This window comes from Microcebus murinus, chromosome 16, assembly GCF_040939455.1.
Source record: "Microcebus murinus isolate Inina chromosome 16, M.murinus_Inina_mat1.0, whole genome shotgun sequence".
Lineage (NCBI taxonomy): Eukaryota > Metazoa > Chordata > Mammalia > Primates > Cheirogaleidae > Microcebus > Microcebus murinus.
Genome location: NC_134119.1, coordinates 56,089,861 through 56,116,907, shown reverse-complemented (window position 1 = coordinate 56,116,907; position 27,047 = coordinate 56,089,861). Strand labels below are relative to the sequence as shown.

The 27,047-nt window shown below is 63.1% G+C and overlaps 5 non-coding genes and 2 pseudogenes across 5 annotated transcripts; all 7 read right to left on the bottom strand.

The window, feature by feature from the left end:
- Nucleotides 1-2,749: 2,749 nt before the first annotated feature.
- On the bottom strand, nt 2,750-2,868 carry LOC142861555 (5S ribosomal RNA). Its single transcript, XR_012912779.1, has one exon. It is a non-coding gene; the product is annotated as a 5S ribosomal RNA (ribosomal RNA).
- Nucleotides 2,869-6,662: 3,794 nt separating this feature from the next.
- On the bottom strand, nt 6,663-6,781 carry LOC142861554 (5S ribosomal RNA). Its single transcript, XR_012912778.1, has one exon. It is a non-coding gene; the product is annotated as a 5S ribosomal RNA (ribosomal RNA).
- A 3,778-nt stretch (nt 6,782-10,559) lies between these two features.
- Nucleotides 10,560-10,678, bottom strand: LOC142861552 (5S ribosomal RNA). The gene has a single exon (XR_012912776.1). It is a non-coding gene; the product is annotated as a 5S ribosomal RNA (ribosomal RNA).
- A 3,783-nt stretch (nt 10,679-14,461) lies between these two features.
- Nucleotides 14,462-14,580, bottom strand: LOC142861374 (5S ribosomal RNA). Its single transcript, XR_012912639.1, has one exon. It is a non-coding gene; the product is annotated as a 5S ribosomal RNA (ribosomal RNA).
- Nucleotides 14,581-18,384: 3,804 nt separating this feature from the next.
- On the bottom strand, nt 18,385-18,503 carry LOC142861276 (uncharacterized; annotated as a pseudogene).
- Nucleotides 18,504-22,278: 3,775 nt separating this feature from the next.
- On the bottom strand, nt 22,279-22,397 carry LOC142861363 (5S ribosomal RNA). The gene has a single exon (XR_012912637.1). It is a non-coding gene; the product is annotated as a 5S ribosomal RNA (ribosomal RNA).
- A 3,799-nt stretch (nt 22,398-26,196) lies between these two features.
- Nucleotides 26,197-26,315, bottom strand: LOC142861349 (uncharacterized; annotated as a pseudogene).
- Nucleotides 26,316-27,047: the final 732 nt, after the last annotated feature.

The following is a 27,047-nucleotide window of genomic DNA, read 5'->3' as shown; positions in this document are numbered from 1 at the left end:
AAGAGCGAGGCCCGCAGTCTGTGCGGAAGACACCTGCGCTCGGGTGTGTGTGGCGGCGCGATTCACAAGCAGCTCTAGATGTTAAACCAAGGAGAAGCCAGGGAGTTCCCAACGCCCCAGGTGTCCTCAGCCCACGACTGGCTGCTGTGGGAATGCGAAGCCCGGCTCCTTGTCTCAGAGCGGGGTTCCCAGGAGGATCAGGCTGAAGCTGGGACTTGGCCTCAAAGTGTCCCCTCGCATGGCCACCCCCTTCCCCTTCCTGCTCCTCTACTCCTGGTGCCCCTCCATCCAGGGGCCAGACCTTAAAGAGTCACCGCAAGAGAATCCTGGTCCCAAAGGAGCCTTCTGGGGGACCGGTGCTGAGAGAGGTTGTGGGCATGGCCCGCTGGGGCTCTGCCCGACCCAGGGCTGAGAGATGCCACCTCCCAGCTCTGGGTCCCTGCAGGAAGTGTTGGCAAGCACAGGGCCGGTCCTCCAAAGGCCCAGGTGCAGGGAGCCCAGGCCAAGCAGCCTGTGGAAGAAGCCACTTGCCGTGCCACCCCGGGAACAGGACTGCAGGCCCCGCCCTTCCCACCTCCTCCTCCTCCTCCTCCTCCTCCCCCCCGCCCCGCCCCCACAGGGCACAGGGCTCAGAGACACCTCAGACTCTTGCTACCCAAAGTGCAAAGGGCATCAGTTGCTCCTCCAACACCCCCCCCCCCGCCCAGCAGACCACGTTGTCCAGCCAGCCCCCGGGCCTCCCTGGGGTGCCCAGCACAAAAGTGCAGACACCCACCGGACCCTCAGTCTCAGTTTTCGGAGGTTTTTGCCACTCTAAGGACCCGCAGGCCAGCTGGGCCTTCGGGCAGGACAGAGAGCCCCGGAATCCGACGTGGAGAGCTGCGTGTACGTCCCCATCAGGAGGCGGTCCCCACCTCCGCGGCTCTCCCCTTGCGGGGAGCGGCAGCCCAGCCGGCAGCCGCAGGGCCTCAGGGAAGACACCAGGCTGGGCCCCCGCGGCACAGCGGGGGCACGTCCCCCGCACTCACGCGACTTAGGGACGGCTGCTGGAGACTGCTGCGGCCACCCTGCTGCCGGGTTTCTGGAGGGCTTCCTGGAAGCAGCATCCACACCAAGCCCTTGGAAGGCCCAGGCGACGGAGGAGCCGGTCAGGCAGGGGCCGAGGACGGTGAGAGGCCGGGCGGGAAGGAGCGTGTCAGACAGGGGCAGAGGACGGTGACAGGCCGGGCGGGGAGGAGCCGGTCAGGCGGGGGCCCAGGACAGTGACGGGCCTGGCCGGGGAGGAGTGCGTCAGGCAGGGGCAGAGGAGACGGGCTGGGTAAGGGTTAGGGTTACAGTTAGGGCACAATTCACAATCCCAAAGACGTGGAAGCGACCCGAGTGCCCATCCATCCAGGAGTGCATCAATAAAATGTGGCACGTGGACACCACGGAGTGCCATTCGGCTGTGAGGAGCAGCGGTGAGAGGGCGCCTCTCGTGTTCTCCTGGCCAGAGCTGGAACCCGTTCCAGTAGGCCAAGTATCCCAAGAATGGACACACGAGCACCACGTGAGCGCGCTCACCAGCAAATTGGTACGAACGGATGGACGCCTAAGTGGACAGAGAGGAATCACCTTCATCGGGTGGGTGTCGGGCGGGTGGGGGGAGGGGAGGGGCATACACATCCATTAGGCATGGGGTGGGTGCGCACCGACTGGGGGATGGGCGCACTTGAAGCTCTGACCCGAGGGGGGAGGCTTGGAGAGGGCAAGGCACCCGACCTTAACATTGGTACCCCCACAATACGCTGGAACAACATGAGAGGTATATGAATAAGAACACAGGGGGGGCCGGGCGCGGTGGCTCACGCCTGTAATCCTAGCTCTCTGGGAGGCCGAGGCGGGCGGATTGCTCCAGGTCAGGAGTTCGAAACCAGCCTGAGCAAGAGCGAGACCCCGTCTCTACTAAAAATAGAGAGAAATTAATTGGCCAACTAATATATATAGAAAAACACAGCCGGGCGTGGTGGTGCATGCCTGTAGTCCCAACTACTCGGGAGGCTGAGGCAGCAGGATTGCTTGAGCCCGGAGATTGAGGTTGCTGTGAGCTAGGCTGACGCCATGGCACTCACTCTAGCCTGGGCAGCAAAACGAGACTCTGTCTCAAAAAAAAAAAAAAAAAAAAGAACACAGGGGGGAGGGCGGCACGGGCAACACATGTCACCTGAATACTTGTACTCCCATCATCTGCTTGAAAAGAGAGAGAAAAGAAAATGCAATCCTAGAGGTAAGAGACACTTTTTAAAAATAATGAATCCGAAGAGAAAAGTAAAAGGAGGCCTGTGGAGCAGGTCTGGGTGTGACTCCGGATCCCCCAACATCAGGTGCCACCACCAAAGATTCCTGCGTGTAGCCCATAGAACCCCAAAAGCAACGGGACGAGTTCTGGTCACATACTCCCTCAAAATGACATCCTGGCCTTCTTCTGGAACTCCCTCCCCTCTCAGACTCTCAAGGTTTCCTCCAGCGTGTCGGTTCCCACAGAGCAGACCTTTGGTCTGAGACCTGACAGTCCAGATGCCACGCATGCTGCCGCGTGGCGGCGGTGTCGCGGCTTGGGACAAGAGGAGGCCCCACGGTGCGGGCTGGGGCGCCAGGCACCGCGCGCGCGCTGAGGGTGGGGGTGACCCCCACCCCGGGCCGCCGCCGCGCTCCCAGAAAGGGGACAGAACAAGAGGCAAAAAAAAAAAAAAAAAAAAAAAAAAGCAGCAGCCTGTGGCACCCGGTATTCCCAGGCGGTCTCCCATCCAAGTACTAACCAGGCCCGACCCTGCTTAGCTTCCGAGACCAGACGAGATCGGGGGCGTTCAGGGTGGTGTGGCCCTAGACGGCGGCGGAGGGCGCCCCTGCCCCGCTCGAGAAGCCGAGCCTCTCTGGGCTTCCCCGCCGCCGCCTCCCGCCCCAGGCCCCGCGCCGGGCCGGGCCGGGCTGGTTGAGTTCGCCGGCCGGGTCCCGCTGGCTCCCAGGGACGGGGGTGATGGGCGGGGCGGGGCGGGGCGGGGCGGGGTGGGGGGGCTGTCTCTCTATACACACACACACACACTCACACTCACTCACACTCACACAAGATGCGCCTCCACGGCTGGACTCGCCAAGGTGGAGCCCTCCCAGCCCCCCTCGTCTCCTCGCCCGGCCTCCTTCACCTACCCGCTGCCCACCCCCAGCGCGTCGCTGCCGCTGACTGCGCACGCGCGGGACGCTCGCCCTTTGACCCCAGCCAGGGGCCGCCCTCCCCCACAACCCCTTTCAGCTGCGCCCCCCCCCTCGCCCTGTGGGTGGGCTGCCGCCTATTCCCCCGGGCCAGGGCTGGGGCACAGCCAGTGTATGGGGCGTCTCTCTCTGGGGATGTGTCCCATGGGTGGGGTGGGGTGGCGTGGTTTGGGGGGCGCTGAAGAAATCAGTCCCCTCCATCTCCTACCTCTGGAAAACGCCCAAGCCCGTGGAGAACTGCCGGCACCGCTTCGTGGGGGCCGGGACCCTCCTCCGTGTCCTCCTGTGGCCCAGTCCAAGGGGCCTGGGCCTGGCCGGGGCTGCATTGGACCCCGACCACCCTGGCGTGTGGACTCGCTAAAAATCGGCCATTAGATATTGGATTCCAGCTTCCTGGAGGTCATTTCACTAATGAGTGCACCGGAAAGAGTTTCCTAATCCATCTGTGAGGGTGGCAACTGAAAGAGAATTTTAAAGCTGACAGAATAGGCGAGGGAAGGCATAGGAGATTTCCACACCCAGCAAGGAAGACTGTCCCGAAATGGAAGAAAGAAACGAGCAAACAGAGACACCGGTAGCCCGCCCGGAAAAGAGTCTGCCCCTGAGAGAAAGCACCCTGACCAGGTTCACCCGTGGGTGGGTGGCGAGCTAGCGGCATTCAGAAGAGCGAGGCCCGCAGTCTGTGCGGAAGACACCTGCGCTCGGGTGTGTGTGGCGGCGCGATTCACAAGCAGCTCTAGATGTTAAACCAAGGAGAAGCCAGGGAGTTCCCAACGCCCCAGGTGTCCTCAGCCCACGACTGGCTGCTGTGGGAATGCGAAGCCCGGCTCCTTGTCTCAGAGCGGGGTTCCCAGGAGGATCAGGCTGAAGCTGGGACTTGGCCTCAAAGTGTCCCCTCGCATGGCCACCCCCTTCCCCTTCCTGCTCCTCTACTCCTGGTGCCCCTCCATCCAGGGGCCAGACCTTAAAGAGTCACCGCAAGAGAATCCTGGTCCCAAAGGAGCCTTCTGGGGGACCGGTGCTGAGAGAGGTTGTGGGCATGGCCCGCTGGGGCTCTGCCCGACCCAGGGCTGAGAGATGCCACCTCCCAGCTCTGGGTCCCTGCAGGAAGTGTTGGCAAGCACAGGGCCGGTCCTCCAAAGGCCCAGGTGCAGGGAGCCCAGGCCAAGCAGCCTGTGGAAGAAGCCACTTGCCGTGCCACCCCGGGAACAGGACTGCAGGCCCCGCCCTTCCCACCTCCTCCTCCTCCTCCTCCTCCTCCCCCCCGCCCCGCCCCCACAGGGCACAGGGCTCAGAGACACCTCAGACTCTTGCTACCCAAAGTGCAAAGGGCATCAGTTGCTCCTCCAACACCCCCCCCCCCCGCCCAGCAGACCACGTTGTCCAGCCAGCCCCCGGGCCTCCCTGGGGTGCCCAGCACAAAAGTGCAGACACCCACCGGACCCTCAGTCTCAGTTTTCGGAGGTTTTTGCCACTCTAAGGACCCGCAGGCCAGCTGGGCCTTCGGGCAGGACAGAGAGCCCCGGAATCCGACGTGGAGAGCTGCGTGTACGTCCCCATCAGGAGGCGGTCCCCACCTCCGCGGCTCTCCCCTTGCGGGGAGCGGCAGCCCAGCCGGCAGCTGCAGGGCCTCAGGGAAGACACCAGGCTGGGCCCCCGCGGCACAGCGGGGGCACGTCCCCCGCACTCACGCGACTTAGGGACGGCTGCTGGAGACTGCTGCGGCCACCCTGCTGCCGGGTTTCTGGAGGGCTTCCTGGAAGCAGCATCCACACCAAGCCCTTGGAAGGCCCAGGTGACGGAGGAGCCGGTCAGGCAGGGGCCGAGGACGGTGAGAGGCCGGGCGGGAAGGAGCGTGTCAGACAGGGGCAGAGGACGGTGACAGGCCGGGCGGGGAGGAGCCGGTCAGGCGGGGGCCCAGGACAGTGACGGGCCTGGCCGGGGAGGAGTGCGTCAGGCAGGGGCAGAGGAGACGGGCTGGGTAAGGGTTAGGGTTACAGTTAGGGCACAATTCACAATCCCAAAGACGTGGAAGCGACCCGAGTGCCCATCCATCCAGGAGTGCATCAATAAAATGTGGCACGTGGACACCACGGAGTGCCATTCGGCTGTGAGGAGCAGCGGTGAGAGGGCGCCTCTCGTGTTCTCCTGGCCAGAGCTGGAACCCGTTCCAGTAGGCCAAGTATCCCAAGAATGGACACACGAGCACCACGTGAGCGCGCTCACCAGCAAATTGGTACGAACGGATGGACGCCTAAGTGGACAGAGAGGAATCACCTTCATCGGGTGGGTGTCGGGCGGGTGGGGGGAGGGGAGGGGCATACACATCCATTAGGCATGGGGTGGGTGCGCACCGACTGGGGGATGGGCGCACTTGAAGCTCTGACCCGAGGGGGGAGGCTTGGAGAGGGCAAGGCACCCGACCTTAACATTGGTACCCCCACAATACGCTGGAACAACATGAGAGGTATATGAATAAGAACACAGGGGGGGCCGGGCGCGGTGGCTCACGCCTGTAATCCTAGCTCTCTGGGAGGCCGAGGCGGGCGGATTGCTCCAGGTCAGGAGTTCGAAACCAGCCTGAGCAAGAGCGAGACCCCGTCTCTACTAAAAATAGAGAGAAATTAATTGGCCAACTAATATATATAGAAAAACACAGCCGGGCGTGGTGGTGCATGCCTGTAGTCCCAACTACTCGGGAGGCTGAGGCAGCAGGATTGCTTGAGCCCGGAGATTGAGGTTGCTGTGAGCTAGGCTGACGCCATGGCACTCACTCTAGCCTGGGCAGCAAAACGAGACTCTGTCTCAAAAAAAAAAAAAAAAAAAAAGAACACAGGGGGGAGGGCGGCACGGGCAACACATGTCACCTGAATACTTGTACTCCCATCATCTGCTTGAAAAGAGAGAGAAAAGAAAATGCAATCCTAGAGGTAAGAGACACTTTTTAAAAATAATGAATCCGAAGAGAAAAGTAAAAGGAGGCCTGTGGAGCAGGTCTGGGTGTGACTCCGGATCCCCCAACATCAGGTGCCACCACCAAAGATTCCTGCGTGTAGCCCATAGAACCCCAAAAGCAACGGGACGAGTTCTGGTCACATACTCCCTCAAAATGACATCCTGGCCTTCTTCTGGAACTCCCTCCCCTCTCAGACTCTCAAGGTTTCCTCCAGCGTGTCGGTTCCCACAGAGCAGACCTTTGGTCTGAGACCTGACAGTCCAGATGCCACGCATGCTGCCGCGTGGCGGCGGTGTCGCGGCTTGGGACAAGAGGAGGCCCCACGGTGCGGGCTGGGGCGCCAGGCACCGCGCGCGCGCTGAGGGTGGGGGTGACCCCCACCCCGGGCCGCCGCCGCGCTCCCAGAAAGGGGACAGAACAAGAGGCAAAAAAAAAAAAAAAAAAAAAAAAAAGCAGCAGCCTGTGGCACCCGGTATTCCCAGGCGGTCTCCCATCCAAGTACTAACCAGGCCCGACCCTGCTTAGCTTCCGAGACCAGACGAGATCGGGGGCGTTCAGGGTGGTGTGGCCCTAGACGGCGGCGGAGGGCGCCCCTGCCCCGCTCGAGAAGCCGAGCCTCTCTGGGCTTCCCCGCCGCCGCCTCCCGCCCCAGGCCCCGCGCCGGGCCGGGCCGGGCCGGCCTGGTCCCGCGGGCTCCCAGGGTCCGGGGTGATGGGCGGGGCGGGGCGGGGCGGGGCGGGGTGGGGGGCTGTCTCTCTCTACACACACACACACACACTCACACTCACACTCACACAAGATGCGCCTCCACGGCTGGACTCGCCAAGGTGGAGCCCTCCCAGCCCCCCTCGTCTCCTCGCCCGGCCTCCTTCACCTACCCGCTGCCCACCCCCAGCGCGTCGCTGCCGCTGACTGCGCACGCGCGGGACGCTCGCCCTTTGACCCCAGCCAGGGGCCGCCCTCCCCCACAACCCCTTTCAGCTGCGCCCCCCCCCTCGCCCTGTGTGTGGGCTGCCGCCTATTCCCCCGGGCCAGGGCTGGGGCACAGCCAGTGTATGGGGCGTCTCTCTCTGGGGATGTGTCCCATGGGTGGGGTGGGGTGGCGTGGTTTGGGGGGCGCTGAAGAAATCAGTCCCCTCCATCTCCTACCTCTGGAAAACGCCCAAGCCCGTGGAGAACTGCCGGCACCGCTTCGTGGGGGCCGGGACCCTCCTCAGTGTCCTCCTGTGGCCCAGTCCAAGGGGCCTGGGCCTGGCCGGGGCTGCATTGGACCCCGACCACCCTGGCGTGTGGACTCGCTAAAAATCGGCCATTAGATATTGGATTCCAGCTTCCTGGAGGTCATTTCACTAATGAGTGCACCGGAAAGAGTTTCCTAATCCATCTGTGAGGGTGGCAACTGAAAGAGAATTTTAAAGCTGACAGAATAGGCGAGGGAAGGCATAGGAGATTTCCACAGCCAGCAAGGAAGACTTTCCCGAAATGGAAGAAAGAAACGAGCAAACAGAGACACCGGTAGCCCGCCCGGAAAAGAGTCTGCCCCTGAGAGAAAGCACCCTGACCAGGTTCACCCGTGGGTGGGTGGCGAGCTAGCGGCATTCAGAAGAGCGAGGCCCGCAGTCTGTGCGGAAGACACCTGCGCTCGGGTGTGTGTGGCGGCGCGATTCACAAGCAGCTCTAGACGTTAAACCCAGGAGAAGCCAGGGAGTTCCCAACGCCCCAGGTGTCCTCAGCCCACGACTGGCTGCTGTGGGAATGCGAAGCCCGGCTCCTTGTCTCAGAGCGGGGTTCCCAGGAGGATCAGGCTGAAGCTGGGACTTGGCCTCAAAGTGTCCCCTCGCATGGCCACCCCCTTCCCCTTCCTGCTCCTCTACTCCTGGTGCCCCTCCATCCAGGGGCCAGACCTTAAAGAGTCACCGCAAGAGAATCCTGGTCCCAAAGGAGCCTTCTGGGGGACCGGTGCTGAGAGAGGTTGTGGGCATGGCCCGCTGGGGCTCTGCCCGACCCAGGGCTGAGAGATGCCACCTCCCAGCTCTGGGTCCCTGCAGGAAGTGTTGGCAAGCACAGGGCCGGTCCTCCAAAGGCCCAGGTGCAGGGAGCCCAGGCCAAGCAGCCTGTGGAAGAAGCCACTTGCCGTGCCACCCCGGGAACAGGACTGCAGGCCCCGCCCTTCCCACCTCCTCCTCCTCCTCCTCCTCCTCCCCCCCGCCCCGCCCCCACAGGGCACAGGGCTCAGAGACACCTCAGACTCTTGCTACCCAAAGTGCAAAGGGCATCAGTTGCTCCTCCAACACCCCCCCCCCCGCCCAGCAGACCACGTTGTCCAGCCAGCCCCCGGGCCTCCCTGGGGTGCCCAGCACAAAAGTGCAGACACCCACCGGACCCTCAGTCTCAGTTTTCGGAGGTTTTTGCCACTCTAAGGACCCGCAGGCCAGCTGGGCCTTCGGGCAGGACAGAGAGCCCCGGAATCCGACGTGGAGAGCTGCGTGTACGTCCCCATCAGGAGGCGGTCCCCACCTCCGCGGCTCTCCCCTTGCGGGGAGCGGCAGCCCAGCCGGCAGCCGCAGGGCCTCAGGGAAGACACCAGGCTGGGCCCCCGCGGCACAGCGGGGGCACGTCCCCCGCACTCACGCGACTTAGGGACGGCTGCTGGAGACTGCTGCGGCCACCCTGCTGCCGGGTTTCTGGAGGGCTTCCTGGAAGCAGCATCCACACCAAGCCCTTGGAAGGCCCAGGCGACGGAGGAGCCGGTCAGGCAGGGGCCGAGGACGGTGAGAGGCCGGGCGGGAAGGAGCGTGTCAGACAGGGGCAGAGGACGGTGACAGGCCGGGCGGGGAGGAGCCGGTCAGGCGGGGGCCCAGGACAGTGACGGGCCTGGCCGGGGAGGAGTGCGTCAGGCAGGGGCAGAGGAGACGGGCTGGGTAAGGGTTAGGGTTACAGTTAGGGCACAATTCACAATCCCAAAGACGTGGAAGCGACCCGAGTGCCCATCCATCCAGGAGTGCATCAATAAAATGTGGCACGTGGACACCACGGAGTGCCATTCGGCTGTGAGGAGCAGCGGTGAGAGGGCGCCTCTCGTGTTCTCCTGGCCAGAGCTGGAACCCGTTCCAGTAGGCCAAGTATCCCAAGAATGGACACACGAGCACCACGTGAGCGCGCTCACCAGCAAATTGGTACGAACGGATGGACGCCTAAGTGGACAGAGAGGAATCACCTTCATCGGGTGGGTGTCGGGCGGGTGGGGGGAGGGGAGGGGCATACACATCCATTAGGCATGGGGTGGGTGCGCACCGACTGGGGGATGGGCGCACTTGAAGCTCTGACCCGAGGGGGGAGGCTTGGAGAGGGCAAGGCACCCGACCTTAACATTGGTACCCCCACAATACGCTGGAACAACATGAGAGGTATATGAATAAGAACACAGGGGGGGCCGGGCGCGGTGGCTCACGCCTGTAATCCTAGCTCTCTGGGAGGCCGAGGCGGGCGGATTGCTCCAGGTCAGGAGTTCGAAACCAGCCTGAGCAAGAGCGAGACCCCGTCTCTACTAAAAATAGAGAGAAATTAATTGGCCAACTAATATATATAGAAAAACACAGCCGGGCGTGGTGGTGCATGCCTGTAGTCCCAACTACTCGGGAGGCTGAGGCAGCAGGATTGCTTGAGCCCGGAGATTGAGGTTGCTGTGAGCTAGGCTGACGCCATGGCACTCACTCTAGCCTGGGCAGCAAAACGAGACTCTGTCTCAAAAAAAAAAAAAAAAAAAAGAACACAGGGGGGAGGGCGGCACGGGCAACACATGTCACCTGAATACTTGTACTCCCATCATCTGCTTGAAAAGAGAGAGAAAAGAAAATGCAATCCTAGAGGTAAGAGACACTTTTTAAAAATAATGAATCCGAAGAGAAAAGTAAAAGGAGGCCTGTGGAGCAGGTCTGGGTGTGACTCCGGATCCCCCAACATCAGGTGCCACCACCAAAGATTCCTGCGTGTAGCCCATAGAACCCCAAAAGCAACGGGACGAGTTCTGGTCACATACTCCCTCAAAATGACATCCTGGCCTTCTTCTGGAACTCCCTCCCCTCTCAGACTCTCAAGGTTTCCTCCAGCGTGTCGGTTCCCACAGAGCAGACCTTTGGTCTGAGACCTGACAGTCCAGATGCCACGCATGCTGCCGCGTGGCGGCGGTGTCGCGGCTTGGGACAAGAGGAGGCCCCACGGTGCGGGCTGGGGCGCCAGGCACCGCGCGCGCGCTGAGGGTGGGGGTGACCCCCACCCCGGGCCGCCGCCGCGCTCCCAGAAAGGGGACAGAACAAGAGGCAAAAAAAAAAAAAAAAAAAAAAAAAAAAGCAGCAGCCTGTGGCACCCGGTATTCCCAGGCGGTCTCCCATCCAAGTACTAACCAGGCCCGACCCTGCTTAGCTTCCGAGACCAGACGAGATCGGGGGCGTTCAGGGTGGTGTGGCCCTAGACGGCGGCGGAGGGCGCCCCTGCCCCGCTCGAGAAGCCGAGCCTCTCTGGGCTTCCCCGCCGCCGCCTCCCGCCCCAGGCCCCGCGCCGGGCCGGGCCGGGCTGGTTGAGTTCGCCGGCCGGGTCCCGCTGGCTCTCAGGGACGGGGGTGATGGGCGGGGCGGGGCGGGGCGGGGCGGGGTGGGGGGGCTGTCTCTCTATACACACACACACACACTCACACTCACTCACACTCACACAAGATGCGCCTCCACGGCTGGACTCGCCAAGGTGGAGCCCTCCCAGCCCCCCTCGTCTCCTCGCCCGGCCTCCTTCACCTACCCGCTGCCCACCCCCAGCGCGTCGCTGCCGCTGACTGCGCAGGCGCGGGACGCTCGCCCTTTGACCCCAGCCAGGGGCCGCCCTCCCCCACAACCCCTTTCAGCTGCGCCCCCCCCCTCGCCCTGTGTGTGGGCTGCCGCCTATTCCCCCGGGCCAGGGCTGGGGCACAGCCAGTGTATGGGGCGTCTCTCTCTGGGGATGTGTCCCATGGGTGGGGTGGGGTGGCGTGGTTTGGGGGGCGCTGAAGAAATCAGTCCCCTCCATCTCCTACCTCTGGAAAACGCCCAAGCCCGTGGAGAACTGCCGGCACCGCTTCGTGGGGGCCGGGACCCTCCTCCGTGTCCTCCTGTGGCCCAGTCCAAGGGGCCTGGGCCTGGCCGGGGCTGCATTGGACCCCGACCACCCTGGCGTGTGGACTCGCTAAAAATCGGCCATTAGATATTGGATTCCAGCTTCCTGGAGGTCATTTCACTAATGAGTGCACCGGAAAGAGTTTCCTAATCCATCTGTGAGGGTGGCAACTGAAAGAGAATTTTAAAGCTGACAGAATAGGCGAGGGAAGGCATAGGAGATTTCCACACCCAGCAAGGAAGACTTTCCCGAAATGGAAGAAAGAAACGAGCAAACAGAGACACCGGTAGCCCGCCCGGAAAAGAGTCTGCCCCTGAGAGAAAGCACCCTGACCAGGTTCACCCGTGGGTGGGTGGCGAGCTAGCGGCATTCAGAAGAGCGAGGCCCGCAGTCTGTGCGGAAGACACCTGCGCTCGGGTGTGTGTGGCGGCGCGATTCACAAGCAGCTCTAGATGTTAAACCAAGGAGAAGCCAGGGAGTTCCCAACGCCCCAGGTGTCCTCAGCCCACGACTGGCTGCTGTGGGAATGCGAAGCCCGGCTCCTTGTCTCAGAGCGGGGTTCCCAGGAGGATCAGGCTGAAGCTGGGACTTGGCCTCAAAGTGTCCCCTCGCATGGCCACCCCCTTCCCCTTCCTGCTCCTCTACTCCTGGTGCCCCTCCATCCAGGGGCCAGACCTTAAAGAGTCACCGCAAGAGAATCCTGGTCCCAAAGGAGCCTTCTGGGGGACCGGTGCTGAGAGAGGTTGTGGGCATGGCCCGCTGGGGCTCTGCCCGACCCAGGGCTGAGAGATGCCACCTCCCAGCTCTGGGTCCCTGCAGGAAGTGTTGGCAAGCACAGGGCCGGTCCTCCAAAGGCCCAGGTGCAGGGAGCCCAGGCCAAGCAGCCTGTGGAAGAAGCCACTTGCCGTGCCACCCCGGGAACAGGACTGCAGGCCCCGGCCCTTCCCACCTCCTCCTCCTCTTCCTCCTCCTCCTCCCCCCCGCCCCCCCCACAGGGCACAGGGCTCAGAGACACCTCAGACTCTTGCTACCCAAAGTGCAAAGGGCATCAGTTGCTCCTCCAACCCCCCCCCCCGCCCAGCAGACCACGTTGTCCAGCCAGCCAGCGGGCCTCCCTGGGGTGCCCAGCACAAAAGTGCAGACACCCACCGGACCCTCAGTCTCAGTTTTCGGAGGTTTTTGCCACTCTAAGGACCCGCAGGCCAGCTGGGCCTTCGGGCAGGACAGAGAGCCCCGGAATCCGACGGGGAGAGCTGCGTGTACGTCCCCATCAGGAGGCGGTCCCCACCTCCGCGGCTCTCCCCTTGCGGGGAGCCGCAGCCCAGCCGGCAGCCGCAGGGCCTCAGGGAAGACACCAGGCTGGGCCCCCGCGGCACAGCGGGGGCACGTCCCCCGCACTCACGCGACTTAGGGACGGCTGCTGGAGACTGCTGCGGCCACCCTGCTGCCGGGTTTCTGGAGGGCTTCCTGGAAGCAGCATCCACACCAAGCCCTTGGAAGGCCCAGGCGACGGAGGAGCCGGTCAGGCAGGGGCCGAGGACGGTGAGAGGCCGGGCGGGAAGGAGCGTGTCAGGCAGGGGCAGAGGACGGTGACCGGCCGGGCGGGGAGGAGCCGGTCAGGCGGGGGCCCAGGACAGTGACGGGCCTGGCCGGGGAGGAGTGCGTCAGGCAGGGGCAGAGGAGACGGGCTGGGTAAGGGTTAGGGTTACAGTTAGGGCACAATTCACAATCCCAAAGACGTGGAAGCGACCCGAGTGCCCATCCATCCAGGAGTGCATCAATAAAATGTGGCGCGTGGACACCACGGAGTGCCATTCGGCTGTGAGGAGCAGCGGTGAGAGGGCGCCTCTCGTGTCCTCCTGGCCAGAGCTGGAACCCGTTCCAGTAAGCCAAGTATCCCAAGAATGGACACACGGGCACCACGTGAGCGCGCTCACGAGCAAACTGGTACGAACGGATGGACGCCTAAGTGGACAGAGAGGAATCACCTTCATCGGGTGGGTGTCGGGCGGGCGGGTGGGGGGAGGGGAGGGGCATACACATCCATTAGGCATGGGGTGGGTGCGCACCGACTGGGGGATGGGCGCACTTGAAGCTCTGACCCGAGGGGGGAGGCTTGGAGAGGGCAAGGCACCCGACCTTAACATTGGTACCCCCACAATACGCTGGAACAACATGAGAGGTATATGAATAAGAACACAGGGGGGGCCGGGCGCGGTGGCTCACGCCTGTAATCCTAGCTCTCTGGGAGGCCGAGGCGGGCGGATTGCTCCAGGTCAGGAGTTCGAAACCAGCCTGAGCAAGAGCGAGACCCCGTCTCTACTAAAAATAGAAAGAAATTAATTGGCCAACTAATATATATAGAAAAACACAGCCGGGCGTGGTGGTGCATGCCTGTAGTCCCAACTACTCGGGAGGCTGAGGCAGCAGGATTGCTTGAGCCCGGAGATTGAGGTTGCTGTGAGCTAGGCTGACGCCATGGCACTCACTCTAGCCTGGGCAGCAAAACGAGACTCTGTCTCAAAAAAAAAAAAAAAAAAGAACACAGGGGGGAGGGCGGCACGGGCAACACATGTCACCTGAATACTTGTACTCCCATCATCTGCTTGAAAAGAGAGAGAAAAGAAAATGCAATCCTAGAGGTAAGAGACACTTTTTAAAAATAATGAATCCGAAGAGAAAAGTAAAAGGAGGCCTGTGGAGCAGGTCTGGGTGTGACTCCGGATCCCCCAACATCAGGTGCCACCACCAAAGATTCCTGCGTGTAGCCCATAGAACCCCAAAAGCAACGGGACGAGTTCTGGTCACATACTCCCTCAAAATGACATCCTGGCCTTCTTCTGGAACTCCCTCCCCTCTCAGACTCTCAAGGTTTCCTCCAGCGTGTCGGTTCCCACAGAGCAGACCTTTGGTCTGAGACCTGACAGTCCAGATGCCACGCATGCTGCCGCGTGGCCGCGGTGTCGCGGCTTGGGACAAGAGGAGGCCCCACGGTGCGGGCTGGGGCGCCAGGCACCGCGCGGGCGCTGAGGGTGGGGGTGACCCCCACCCCGGGCCGCCGCCGCGCTCCCAGAAAGGGGACAGAACAAGAGGCAAAAAAAAAAAAAAAGCAGCAGCCTGTGGCACCTGGTATTCCCAGGCGGTCTCCCATCCAAGTACTAACCAGGCCCGACCCTGCTTAGCTTCCGAGACCAGACGAGATCGGGGGCGTTCAGGGTGGTGTGGCCCTAGACGGCGGCGGAGGGCGCCCCTGCCCCGCTCGAGAAGCCGAGCCTCTCTGGGCTTCCCCGCCGCCGCCTCCCGCCCCAGGCCCCGTGCCGGGCCGGGCCGGGCCGTTTGAGTTCGCCGGCCAGGTCCCGCGGGCTCCCAGGGACGGGGGTGATGGGCGGGGCGGGGCGGGGCGGGGCGGGGTGGGGGGCTGTCTCTCTATACACACACACACACACTCACACTCACTCACACTCACACAAGATGCGCCTCCACGGCTGGACTCGCCAAGGTGGAGCCCTCCCAGCCCCCCTCGTCTCCTCGCCCGGCCTCCTTCACCTACCCGCTGCCCACCCCCAGCGCGTCGCTGCCGCTGACTGCGCACGCGCGGGACGCTCGCCCTTTGACCCCAGCCAGGGGCCGCCCTCCCCCACAACCCCTTTCAGCTGCGCCCCCCTTCCCTCGCCCTGTGGGTGGGCTGCCGCCTATTCCCCCGGGCCAGGGCTGGGGCACAGCCAGTGTATGGGGCGTCTCTCTCTGGGGATGTGTCCCATGGGTGGGGTGGGGTGGGGTGGCGTGGTTTGGGGGGCGCTGAAGAAATCAGTCCCCTCCATCTCCTACCTCTGGAAAACGCCCAAGCCCGTGGAGAACTGCCGGCACCGCTTCGTGGGGGCCGGGACCCTCCTCCGTGTCCTCCTGTGGCCCAGTCCAAGGGGCCTGGGCCTGGCCGGGGCTGCATTGGACCCCGACCACCCTGGCGTGTGGACTCGCTAAAAATCGGCCATTAGATATTGGATTCCAGCTTCCTGGAGGTCATTTCACTAATGAGTGCACCGGAAAGAGTTTCCTAATCCATCTGTGAGGGTGGCAACTGAAAGAGAATTTTAAAGCTGACAGAATAGGCGAGGGAAGGCATAGGAGATTTCCACACCCAGCAAGGAAGACTTTCCCGAAATGGAAGAAAGAAACGAGCAAACAGAGACACCGGTAGCCCGCCCGGAAAAGAGTCTGCCCCTGAGAGAAAGCACCCTGACCAGGTTCACCCGTGGGTGGGTGGCGAGCCAGCGGCATTCAGAAGAGCGAGGCCCGCAGTCTGTGCGGAAGACACCTGCGCTCGGGTGTGTGTGGCGGCGCGATTCACAAGCAGCTCTAGACGTTAAACCCAGGAGAAGCCAGGGAGTTCCCAACGCCCCAGGTGTCCTCAGCCCACGACTGGCTGCTGTGGGAATGCGAAGCCCGGCTCCTTGTCTCAGAGCGGGGTTCCCAGGAGGATCAGGCTGAAGCTGGGACTTGGCCTCAAAGTGTCCCCTCGCATGGCCACCCCCTTCCCCTTCCTGCTCCTCTACTCCTGGTGCCCCTCCATCCAGGGGCCAGACCTTAAAGAGTCACCGCAAGAGAATCCTGGTCCCAAAGGAGCCTTCTGGGGGACCGGTGCTGAGAGAGGTTGTGGGCATGGCCCGCTGGGGCTCTGCCCGACCCAGGGCTGAGAGATGCCACCTCCCAGCTCTGGGTCCCTGCAGGAAGTGTTGGCAAGCACAGGGCCGGTCCTCCAAAGGCCCAGGTGCAGGGAGCCCAGGCCAAGCAGCCTGTGGAAGAAGCCACTTGCCGTGCCACCCCGGGAACAGGACTGCAGGCCCCGGCCCTTCCCACCTCCTCCTCCTCCTCCTCCTCCTCCTCCTCCCCCCCGCCCCGCCCCCACAGGGCACAGGGCTCAGAGACACCTCAGACTCTTGCTACCCAAAGTGCAAAGGGCATCAGTTGCTCCTCCAACCCCCCCCCCGCGGCCGAGCAGACCGCGTTGTCCAGCCAGCCCCCGGGCCTCCCTGGGGTGCCCAGCACAAAAGTGCAGACACCCACCGGACCCTCAGTCTCAGTTTTCGGAGGTTTTTGCCACTCTAAGGACCCGCAGGCCAGCTGGGCCTTCGGGCAGGACAGAGAGCCCCGGAATCCGACGTGGAGAGCTGCGTGTACGTCCCCATCAGGAGGCGGTCCCCACCTCCGCGGCTCTCCCCTTGCGGGGAGCCGCAGCCCAGCCGGCAGCCGCAGGGCCTCAGGGAAGACACCAGGCTGGGCCCCCGCGGCACAGCGGGGGCACGTCCCCCGCACTCACGCGACTTAGGGACGGCTGCTGGAGACTGCTGCGGCCACCCTGCTGCCGGGTTTCTGGAGGGCTTCCTGGAAGCAGCATCCACACCAAGCCCTTGGAAGGCCCAGGCGACGGAGGAGCCGGTCAGGCAGGGGCCGAGGACGGTGAGAGGCCGGGCGGGAAGGAGCGTGTCAGGCAGGGGCAGAGGACGGTGACCGGCCGGGCGGGGAGGAGCCGGTCAGGCGGGGGCCCAGGACAGTGACGGGCCTGGCCGGGGAGGAGTGCGTCAGGCAGGGGCAGAGGAGACGGGCTGGGTAAGGGTTAGGGTTACAGTTAGGGCACAATTCACAATCCCAAAGACGTGGAAGCGACCCGAGTGCCCATCCATCCAGGAGTGCATCAATAAAATGTGGCGCGTGGACACCACGGAGTGCCATTCGGCTGTGAGGAGCAGCGGTGAGAGGGCGCCTCTCGTGTCCTCCTGGCCAGAGCTGGAACCCGTTCCAGTAAGCCAAGTATCCCAAGAATGGACACACGGGCACCACGTGAGCGCGCTCACCAGCAAACTGGTACGAACGGATGGACGCCTAAGTGGACAGAGAGGAATCACCTTCATCGGGTGGGTGTCGGGCGGGCGGGTGGGGGGAGGGGAGGGGCATACACATCCATTAGGCATGGGGTGGGTGCGCACCGACTGGGGGATGGGCGCACTTGAAGCTCTGACCCGAGGGGGGAGGCTTGGAGAGGGCAAGGCACCCGACCTTAACATTGGTACCCCCACAATACGCTGGAACAACATGAGAGGTATATGAATAAGAACACAGGGGGGGCCGGGCGCGGTGGCTCACGCCTGTAATCCTAGCTCTCTGGGAGGCCGAGGCGGGCGGATTGCTCCAGGTCAGGAGTTCGAAACCAGCCTGAGCAAGAGCGAGACCCCGTCTCTACTAAAAATAGAAAGAAATTAATTGGCCAACTAATATATATAGAAAAACACAGCCGGGCGTGGTGGTGCATGCCTGTAGTCCCAACTACTCGGGAGGCTGAGGCAGCAGGATTGCTTGAGCCCGGAGATTGAGGTTGCTGTGAGCTAGGCTGACGCCATGGCACTCACTCTAGCCTGGGCAGCAAAACGAGACTCTGTCTCAAAAAAAAAAAAAAAAAAGAACACAGGGGGGAGGGCGGCACGGGCAACACATGTCACCTGAATACTTGTACTCCCATCATCTGCTTGAAAAGAGAGAGAAAAGAAAATGCAATCCTAGAGGTAAGAGACACTTTTTAAAAATAATGAATCCGAAGAGAAAAGTAAAAGGAGGCCTGTGGAGCAGGTCTGGGTGTGACTCCGGATCCCCCAACATCAGGTGCCACCACCAAAGATTCCTGCGTGTAGCCCATAGAACCCCAAAAGCAACGGGACGAGTTCTGGTCACATACTCCCTCAAAATGACATCCTGGCCTTCTTCTGGAACTCCCTCCCCTCTCAGACTCTCAAGGTTTCCTCCAGCGTGTCGGTTCCCACAGAGAAGACCTTTGGTCTGAGACCTGACAGTCCAGATGCCACGCATGCTGCCGCGTGGCCGCGGTGTCGCGGCTTGGGACAAGAGGAGGCCCCACGGTGCGGGCTGGGGCGCCAGGCACCGCGCGGGCGCTGAGGGTGGGGGTGACCCCCACCCCGGGCCGCCGCCGCGCTCCCAGAAAGGGGACAGAACAAGAGGCAAGAAAAAAAAAAAAAAAAAAAAGCAGCAGCCTGTGGCACCCGGTATTCCGAGGCGGTCTCCCATCCAAGTACTAACCAGGCCCGACCCTGCTTAGCTTCCGAGACCAGACGAGATCGGGGGCGTTCAGGGTGGTGTGGCCCTAGACGGCGGCGGAGGGCGCCCCTGCCCCGCTCGAGAAGCCGAGCCTCTCTGGGCTTCCCCGCCGCCGCCTCCCGCCCCAGGCCCCGCGCCGGGCCGGGCTGGGCCGTTTGAGTTCGCCGGCCGGGTCCCGCGGGCTCCCAGGGACGGGGGTGATGGGCGGGGCGGGGCGGGGGGGCTGTCTCTCTATACACACACACACACACTCACACTCACTCACACTCACACAACATGCGCCTCCACGGCTGGACTCGCCAAGGTGGAGCCCTCCCAGCCCCCCTCGTCTCCTCGCCCGGCCTCCTTCACCTACCCGCTGCCCACCCCCAGCGCGTCGCTGCCGCTGACTGCGCACGCGCGGGACGCTCGCCCTTTGACCCCAGCCAGGGGCCGCCCTCCCCCACAACCCCTTTCAGCTGCGCCCCCCTTCCCTCGCCCTGTGGGTGGGCTGCCGCCTATTCCCCCGGGCCAGGGCTGGGGCACAGCCAGTGTATGGGGCGTCTCTCTCTGGGGATGTGTCCCATGGGTGGGGTGGGGTGGGGTGGCGTGGTTTGGGGGGCGCTGAAGAAATCAGTCCCCTCCATCTCCTACCTCTGGAAAACGCCCAAGCCCGTGGAGAACTGCCGGCACCGCTTCGTGGGGGCCGGGACCCTCCTCCGTGTCCTCCTGTGGCCCAGTCCAAGGGGCCTGGGCCTGGCCGGGGCTGCATTGGACCCCGACCACCCTGGCGTGTGGACTCGCTAAAAATCGGCCATTAGATATTGGATTCCAGCTTCCTGGAGGTCATTTCACTAATGAGTGCACCGGAAAGAGTTTCCTAATCCATCTGTGAGGGTGGCAACTGAAAGAGAATTTTAAAGCTGACAGAATAGGCGAGGGAAGGCATAGGAGATTTCCACACCCAGCAAGGAAGACTTTCCCGAAATGGAAGAAAGAAACGAGCAAACAGAGACACCGGTAGCCCGCCCGGAAAAGAGTCTGCCCCTGAGAGAAAGCACCCTGACCAGGTTCACCCGTGGGTGGGTGGCGAGCTAGCGGCATTCAGAAGAGCGAGGCCCGCAGTCTGTGCGGAAGACACCTGCGCTCGGGTGTGTGTGGCGGCGCGATTCACAAGCAGCTCTAGATGTTAAACCAAGGAGAAGCCAGGGAGTTCCCAACGCCCCAGGTGTCCTCAGCCCACGACTGGCTGCTGTGGGAATGCGAAGCCCGGCTCCTTGTCTCAGAGCGGGGTTCCCAGGAGGATCAGGCTGAAGCTGGGACTTGGCCTCAAAGTGTCCCCTCGCATGGCCACCCCCTTCCCCTTCCTGCTCCTCTACTCCTGGTGCCCCTCCATCCAGGGGCCAGACCTTAAAGAGTCACCGCAAGAGAATCCTGGTCCCAAAGGAGCCTTCTGGGGGACCGGTGCTGAGAGAGGTTGTGGGCATGGCCCGCTGGGGCTCTGCCCGACCCAGGGCTGAGAGATGCCACCTCCCAGCTCTGGGTCCCTGCAGGAAGTGTTGGCAAGCACAGGGCCGGTCCTCCAAAGGCCCAGGTGCAGGGAGCCCAGGCCAAGCAGCCTGTGGAAGAAGCCACTTGCCGTGCCACCCCGGGAACAGGACTGCAGGCCCCGGCCCTTCCCACCTCCTCCTCCTCTTCCTCCTCCTCCTCCCCCCCGCCCCCCCCACAGGGCACAGGGCTCAGAGACACCTCAGACTCTTGCTACCCAAAGTGCAAAGGGCATCAGTTGCTCCTCCAACCCCCCCCCCCGCCCAGCAGACCACGTTGTCCAGCCAGCCAGCGGGCCTCCCTGGGGTGCCCAGCACAAAAGTGCAGACACCCACCGGACCCTCAGTCTCAGTTTTCGGAGGTTTTTGCCACTCTAAGGACCCGCAGGCCAGCTGGGCCTTCGGGCAGGACAGAGAGCCCCGGAATCCGACGGGGAGAGCTGCGTGTACGTCCCCATCAGGAGGCGGTCCCCACCTCCGCGGCTCTCCCCTTGCGGGGAGCCGCAGCCCAGCCGGCAGCCGCAGGGCCTCAGGGAAGACACCAGGCTGGGCCCCCGCGGCACAGCGGGGGCACGTCCCCCGCACTCACGCGACTTAGGGACGGCTGCTGGAGACTGCTGCGGCCACCCTGCTGCCGGGTTTCTGGAGGGCTTCCTGGAAGCAGCATCCACACCAAGCCCTTGGAAGGCCCAGGCGACGGAGGAGCCGGTCAGGCAGGGGCCGAGGACGGTGAGAGGCCGGGCGGGAAGGAGCGTGTCAGGCAGGGGCAGAGGACGGTGACCGGCCGGGCGGGGAGGAGCCGGTCAGGCGGGGGCCCAGGACAGTGACGGGCCTGGCCGGGGAGGAGTGCGTCAGGCAGGGGCAGAGGAGACGGGCTGGGTAAGGGTTAGGGTTACAGTTAGGGCACAATTCACAATCCCAAAGACGTGGAAGCGACCCGAGTGCCCATCCATCCAGGAGTGCATCAATAAAATGTGGCGCGTGGACACCACGGAGTGCCATTCGGCTGTGAGGAGCAGCGGTGAGAGGGCGCCTCTCGTGTCCTCCTGGCCAGAGCTGGAACCCGTTCCAGTAAGCCAAGTATCCCAAGAATGGACACACGGGCACCACGTGAGCGCGCTCACGAGCAAACTGGTACGAACGGATGGACGCCTAAGTGGACAGAGAGGAATCACCTTCATCGGGTGGGTGTCGGGCGGGCGGGTGGGGGGAGGGGAGGGGCATACACATCCATTAGGCATGGGGTGGGTGCGCACCGACTGGGGGATGGGCGCACTTGAAGCTCTGACCCGAGGGGGGAGGCTTGGAGAGGGCAAGGCACCCGACCTTAACATTGGTACCCCCACAATACGCTGGAACAACATGAGAGGTATATGAATAAGAACACAGGGGGGGCCGGGCGCGGTGGCTCACGCCTGTAATCCTAGCTCTCTGGGAGGCCGAGGCGGGCGGATTGCTCCAGGTCAGGAGTTCGAAACCAGCCTGAGCAAGAGCGAGACCCCGTCTCTACTAAAAATAGAAAGAAATTAATTGGCCAACTAATATATATAGAAAAACACAGCCGGGCGTGGTGGTGCATGCCTGTAGTCCCAACTACTCGGGAGGCTGAGGCAGCAGGATTGCTTGAGCCCGGAGATTGAGGTTGCTGTGAGCTAGGCTGACGCCATGGCACTCACTCTAGCCTGGGCAGCAAAACGAGACTCTGTCTCAAAAAAAAAAAAAAAAAAGAACACAGGGGGGAGGGCGGCACGGGCAACACATGTCACCTGAATACTTGTACTCCCATCATCTGCTTGAAAAGAGAGAGAAAAGAAAATGCAATCCTAGAGGTAAGAGACACTTTTTAAAAATAATGAATCCGAAGAGAAAAGTAAAAGGAGGCCTGTGGAGCAGGTCTGGGTGTGACTCCGGATCCCCCAACATCAGGTGCCACCACCAAAGATTCCTGCGTGTAGCCCATAGAACCCCAAAAGCAACGGGACGAGTTCTGGTCACATACTCCCTCAAAATGACATCCTGGCCTTCTTCTGGAACTCCCTCCCCTCTCAGACTCTCAAGGTTTCCTCCAGCGTGTCGGTTCCCACAGAGCAGACCTTTGGTCTGAGACCTGACAGTCCAGATGCCACGCATGCTGCCGCGTGGCCGCGGTGTCGCGGCTTGGGACAAGAGGAGGCCCCACGGTGCGGGCTGGGGCGCCAGGCACCGCGCGGGCGCTGAGGGTGGGGGTGACCCCCACCCCGGGCCGCCGCCGCGCTCCCAGAAAGGGGACAGAACAAGAGGCAAAAAAAAAAAAAAAGCAGCAGCCTGTGGCACCTGGTATTCCCAGGCGGTCTCCCATCCAAGTACTAACCAGGCCCGACCCTGCTTAGCTTCCGAGACCAGACGAGATCGGGGGCGTTCAGGGTGGTGTGGCCCTAGACGGCGGCGGAGGGCGCCCCTGCCCCGCTCGAGAAGCCGAGCCTCTCTGGGCTTCCCCGCCGCCGCCTCCCGCCCCAGGCCCCGTGCCGGGCCGGGCCGGGCCGTTTGAGTTCGCCGGCCAGGTCCCGCGGGCTCCCAGGGACGGGGGTGATGGGCGGGGCGGGGCGGGGCGGGGCGGGGTGGGGGGCTGTCTCTCTATACACACACACACACACTCACACTCACTCACACTCACACAAGATGCGCCTCCACGGCTGGACTCGCCAAGGTGGAGCCCTCCCAGCCCCCCTCGTCTCCTCGCCCGGCCTCCTTCACCTACCCGCTGCCCACCCCCAGCGCGTCGCTGCCGCTGACTGCGCACGCGCGGGACGCTCGCCCTTTGACCCCAGCCAGGGGCCGCCCTCCCCCACAACCCCTTTCAGCTGCGCCCCCCTTCCCTCGCCCTGTGGGTGGGCTGCCGCCTATTCCCCCGGGCCAGGGCTGGGGCACAGCCAGTGTATGGGGCGTCTCTCTCTGGGGATGTGTCCCATGGGTGGGGTGGGGTGGGGTGGCGTGGTTTGGGGGGCGCTGAAGAAATCAGTCCCCTCCATCTCCTACCTCTGGAAAACGCCCAAGCCCGTGGAGAACTGCCGGCACCGCTTCGTGGGGGCCGGGACCCTCCTCCGTGTCCTCCTGTGGCCCAGTCCAAGGGGCCTGGGCCTGGCCGGGGCTGCATTGGACCCCGACCACCCTGGCGTGTGGACTCGCTAAAAATCGGCCATTAGATATTGGATTCCAGCTTCCTGGAGGTCATTTCACTAATGAGTGCACCGGAAAGAGTTTCCTAATCCATCTGTGAGGGTGGCAACTGAAAGAGAATTTTAAAGCTGACAGAATAGGCGAGGGAAGGCATAGGAGATTTCCACACCCAGCAAGGAAGACTTTCCCGAAATGGAAGAAAGAAACGAGCAAACAGAGACACCGGTAGCCCGCCCGGAAAAGAGTCTGCCCCTGAGAGAAAGCACCCTGACCAGGTTCACCCGTGGGTGGGTGGCGAGCCAGCGGCATTCAGAAGAGCGAGGCCCGCAGTCTGTGCGGAAGACACCTGCGCTCGGGTGTGTGTGGCGGCGCGATTCACAAGCAGCTCTAGATGTTAAACCCAGGAGAAGCCAGGGAGTTCCCAACGCCCCAGGTGTCCTCAGCCCACGACTGGCTGCTGTGGGAATGCGAAGCCCGGCTCCTTGTCTCAGAGCGGGGTTCCCAGGAGGATCAGGCTGAAGCTGGGACTTGGCCTCAAAGTGTCCCCTCGCATGGCCACCCCCTTCCCCTTCCTGCTCCTCTACTCCTGGTGCCCCTCCATCCAGGGGCCAGACCTTAAAGAGTCACCGCAAGAGAATCCTGGTCCCAAAGGAGCCTTCTGGGGGACCGGTGCTGAGAGAGGTTGTGGGCATGGCCCGCTGGGGCTCTGCCCGACCCAGGGCTGAGAGATGCCACCTCCCAGCTCTGGGTCCCTGCAGGAAGTGTTGGCAAGCACAGGGCCGGTCCTCCAAAGGCCCAGGTGCAGGGAGCCCAGGCCAAGCAGCCTGTGGAAGAAGCCACTTGCCGTGCCACCCCGGGAACAGGACTGCAGGCCCCGGCCCTTCCCACCTCCTCCTCCTCCTCCTCCTCCTCCCCCCCGCCCCGCCCCCACAGGGCACAGGGCTCAGAGACACCTCAGACTCTTGCTACCCAAAGTGCAAAGGGCATCAGTTGCTCCTCCAACCCCCCCCCCGCGGCCGAGCAGACCGCGTTGTCCAGCCAGCCCCCGGGCCTCCCTGGGGTGCCCAGCACAAAAGTGCAGACACCCACCGGACCCTCAGTCTCAGTTTTCGGAGGTTTTTGCCACTCTAAGGACCCGCAGGCCAGCTGGGCCTTCGGGCAGGACAGAGAGCCCCGGAATCCGACGTGGAGAGCTGCGTGTACGTCCCCATCAGGAGGCGGTCCCCACCTCCGCGGCTCTCCCCTTGCGGGGAGCCGCAGCCCAGCCGGCAGCCGCAGGGCCTCAGGGAAGACACCAGGCTGGGCCCCCGCGGCACAGCGGGGGCACGTCCCCCGCACTCACGCGACTTAGGGACGGCTGCTGGAGACTGCTGCGGCCACCCTGCTGCCGGGTTTCTGGAGGGCTTCCTGGAAGCAGCATCCACACCAAGCCCTTGGAAGGCCCAGGCGACGGAGGAGCCGGTCAGGCAGGGGCCGAGGACGGTGAGAGGCCGGGCGGGAAGGAGCGTGTCAGGCAGGGGCAGAGGACGGTGACCGGCCGGGCGGGGAGGAGCCGGTCAGGCGGGGGCCCAGGACAGTGACGGGCCTGGCCGGGGAGGAGTGCGTCAGGCAGGGGCAGAGGAGACGGGCTGGGTAAGGGTTAGGGTTACAGTTAGGGCACAATTCACAATCCCAAAGACGTGGAAGCGACCCGAGTGCCCATCCATCCAGGAGTGCATCAATAAAATGTGGCGCGTGGACACCACGGAGTGCCATTCGGCTGTGAGGAGCAGCGGTGAGAGGGCGCCTCTCGTGTTCTCCTGGCCAGAGCTGGAACCCGTTCCAGTAAGCCAAGTATCCCAAGAATGGACACACGGGCACCACGTGAGCGCGCTCACCAGCAAACTGGTACGAACGGATGGACGCCTAAGTGGACAGAGAGGAATCACCTTCATCGGGTGGGTGTCGGGCGGGCGGGTGGGGGGAGGGGAGGGGCATACACATCCATTAGGCATGGGGTGGGTGCGCACCGACTGGGGGATGGGCGCACTTGAAGCTCTGACCCGAGGGGGGAGGCTTGGAGAGGGCAAGGCACCCGACCTTAACATTGGTACCCCCACAATACGCTGGAACAACATGAGAGGTATATGAATAAGAACACAGTGGGGGCCGGGCGCGGTGGCTCACGCCTGTAATCCTAGCTCTCTGGGAGGCCGAGGCGGGCGGATTGCTCCAGGTCAGGAGTTCGAAACCAGCCTGAGCAAGAGCGAGACCCCGTCTCTACTAAAAATAGAAAGAAATTAATTGGCCAACTAATATATATAGAAAAACACAGCCGGGCGTGGTGGTGCATGCCTGTAGTCCCAACTACTCGGGAGGCTGAGGCAGCAGGATTGCTTGAGCCCGGAGATTGAGGTTGCTGTGAGCTAGACTGACGCCATGGCACTCACTCTAGCCTGGGCAGCAAAACGAGACTCTGTCTCAAAAAAAAAAAAAAAAAAGAACACAGGGGGGAGGGGGGCACGGGCAACACATGTCACCTGAATACTTGTACTCCCATCATCTGCTTGAAAAGAGAGTGAAAAGAAAATGCAATCCTAGAGGTAAGAGACACTTTTTAAAAATAATGAATCCGAAGAGAAAGGTAAAAGGAGGCCTGTGGAGCAGGTCTGGGTGTGACTCCGGATCCCCCAACATCAGGTGCCACCACCAAAGATTCCTGCGTGTAGCCCATAGAACCCCAAAAGCAACGGGACGAGTTCTGGTCACATACTCCCTCAAAATGACATCCTGGCCTTCTTCTGGAACTCCCTCCCCTCTCAGACTCTCAAGGTTTCCTCCAGCGTGTCGGTTCCCACAGAGCAGACCTTTGGTCTGAGACCTGACAGTCCAGATGCCACGCATGCTGCCGCGTGGCCGCGGTGTCGCGGCTTGGGACAAGAGGAGGCCCCACGGTGCGGGCTGGGGCGCCAGGCACCGCGCGGGCGCTGAGGGTGGGGGTGACCCCCACCCCGGGCCGCCGCCGCGCTCCCAGAAAGGGGACAGAACAAGAGGCAAGAAAAAAAAAAAAAAAAAAAAAGCAGCAGCCTGTGGCACCCGGTATTCGGAGGCGGTCTCCCATCCAAGTACTAACCAGGCCCGACCCTGCTTAGCTTCCGAGACCAGACGAGATCGGGGGCGTTCAGGGTGGTGTGGCCCTAGACGGCGGCGGAGGGCGCCCCTGCCCCGCTCGAGAAGCCGAGCCTCTCTGGGCTTCCCCGCCGCCGCCTCCCGCCCCAGGCCCCGCGCCGGGCCGGGCCGGGCCGTTTGAGTTCGCCGGCCAGGTCCCGCGGGCTCCCAGGGACGGGGGTGATGGGCGGGGCGGGGCGGGGCGGGGTGGGGGGCTGTCTCTCTATACACACACACACACACTCACACTCACTCACACTCACACAACATGCGCCTCCACGGCTGGACTCGCCAAGGTGGAGCCCTCCCAGCCCCCCTCGTCTCCTCGCCCGGCCTCCTTCACCTACCCGCTGCCCACCCCCAGCGCGTCGCTGCCGCTGACTGCGCACGCGCGGGACGCTCGCCCTTTGACCCCAGCCAGGGGCCGCCCTCCCCCACAACCCCTTTCAGCTGCGCCCCCCTTCCCTCGCCCTGTGGGTGGGCTGCCGCCTATTCCCCCGGGCCAGGGCTGGGGCACAGCCAGTGTATGGGGCGTCTCTCTCTGGGGATGTGTCCCATGGGTGGGGTGGGGTGGGGTGGCGTGGTTTGGGGGGCGCTGAAGAAATCAGTCCCCTCCATCTCCTACCTCTGGAAAACGCCCAAGCCCGTGGAGAACTGCCGGCACCGCTTCGTGGGGGCCGGGACCCTCCTCCGTGTCCTCCTGTGGCCCAGTCCAAGGGGCCTGGGCCTGGCCGGGGCTGCATTGGACCCCGACCACCCTGGCGTGT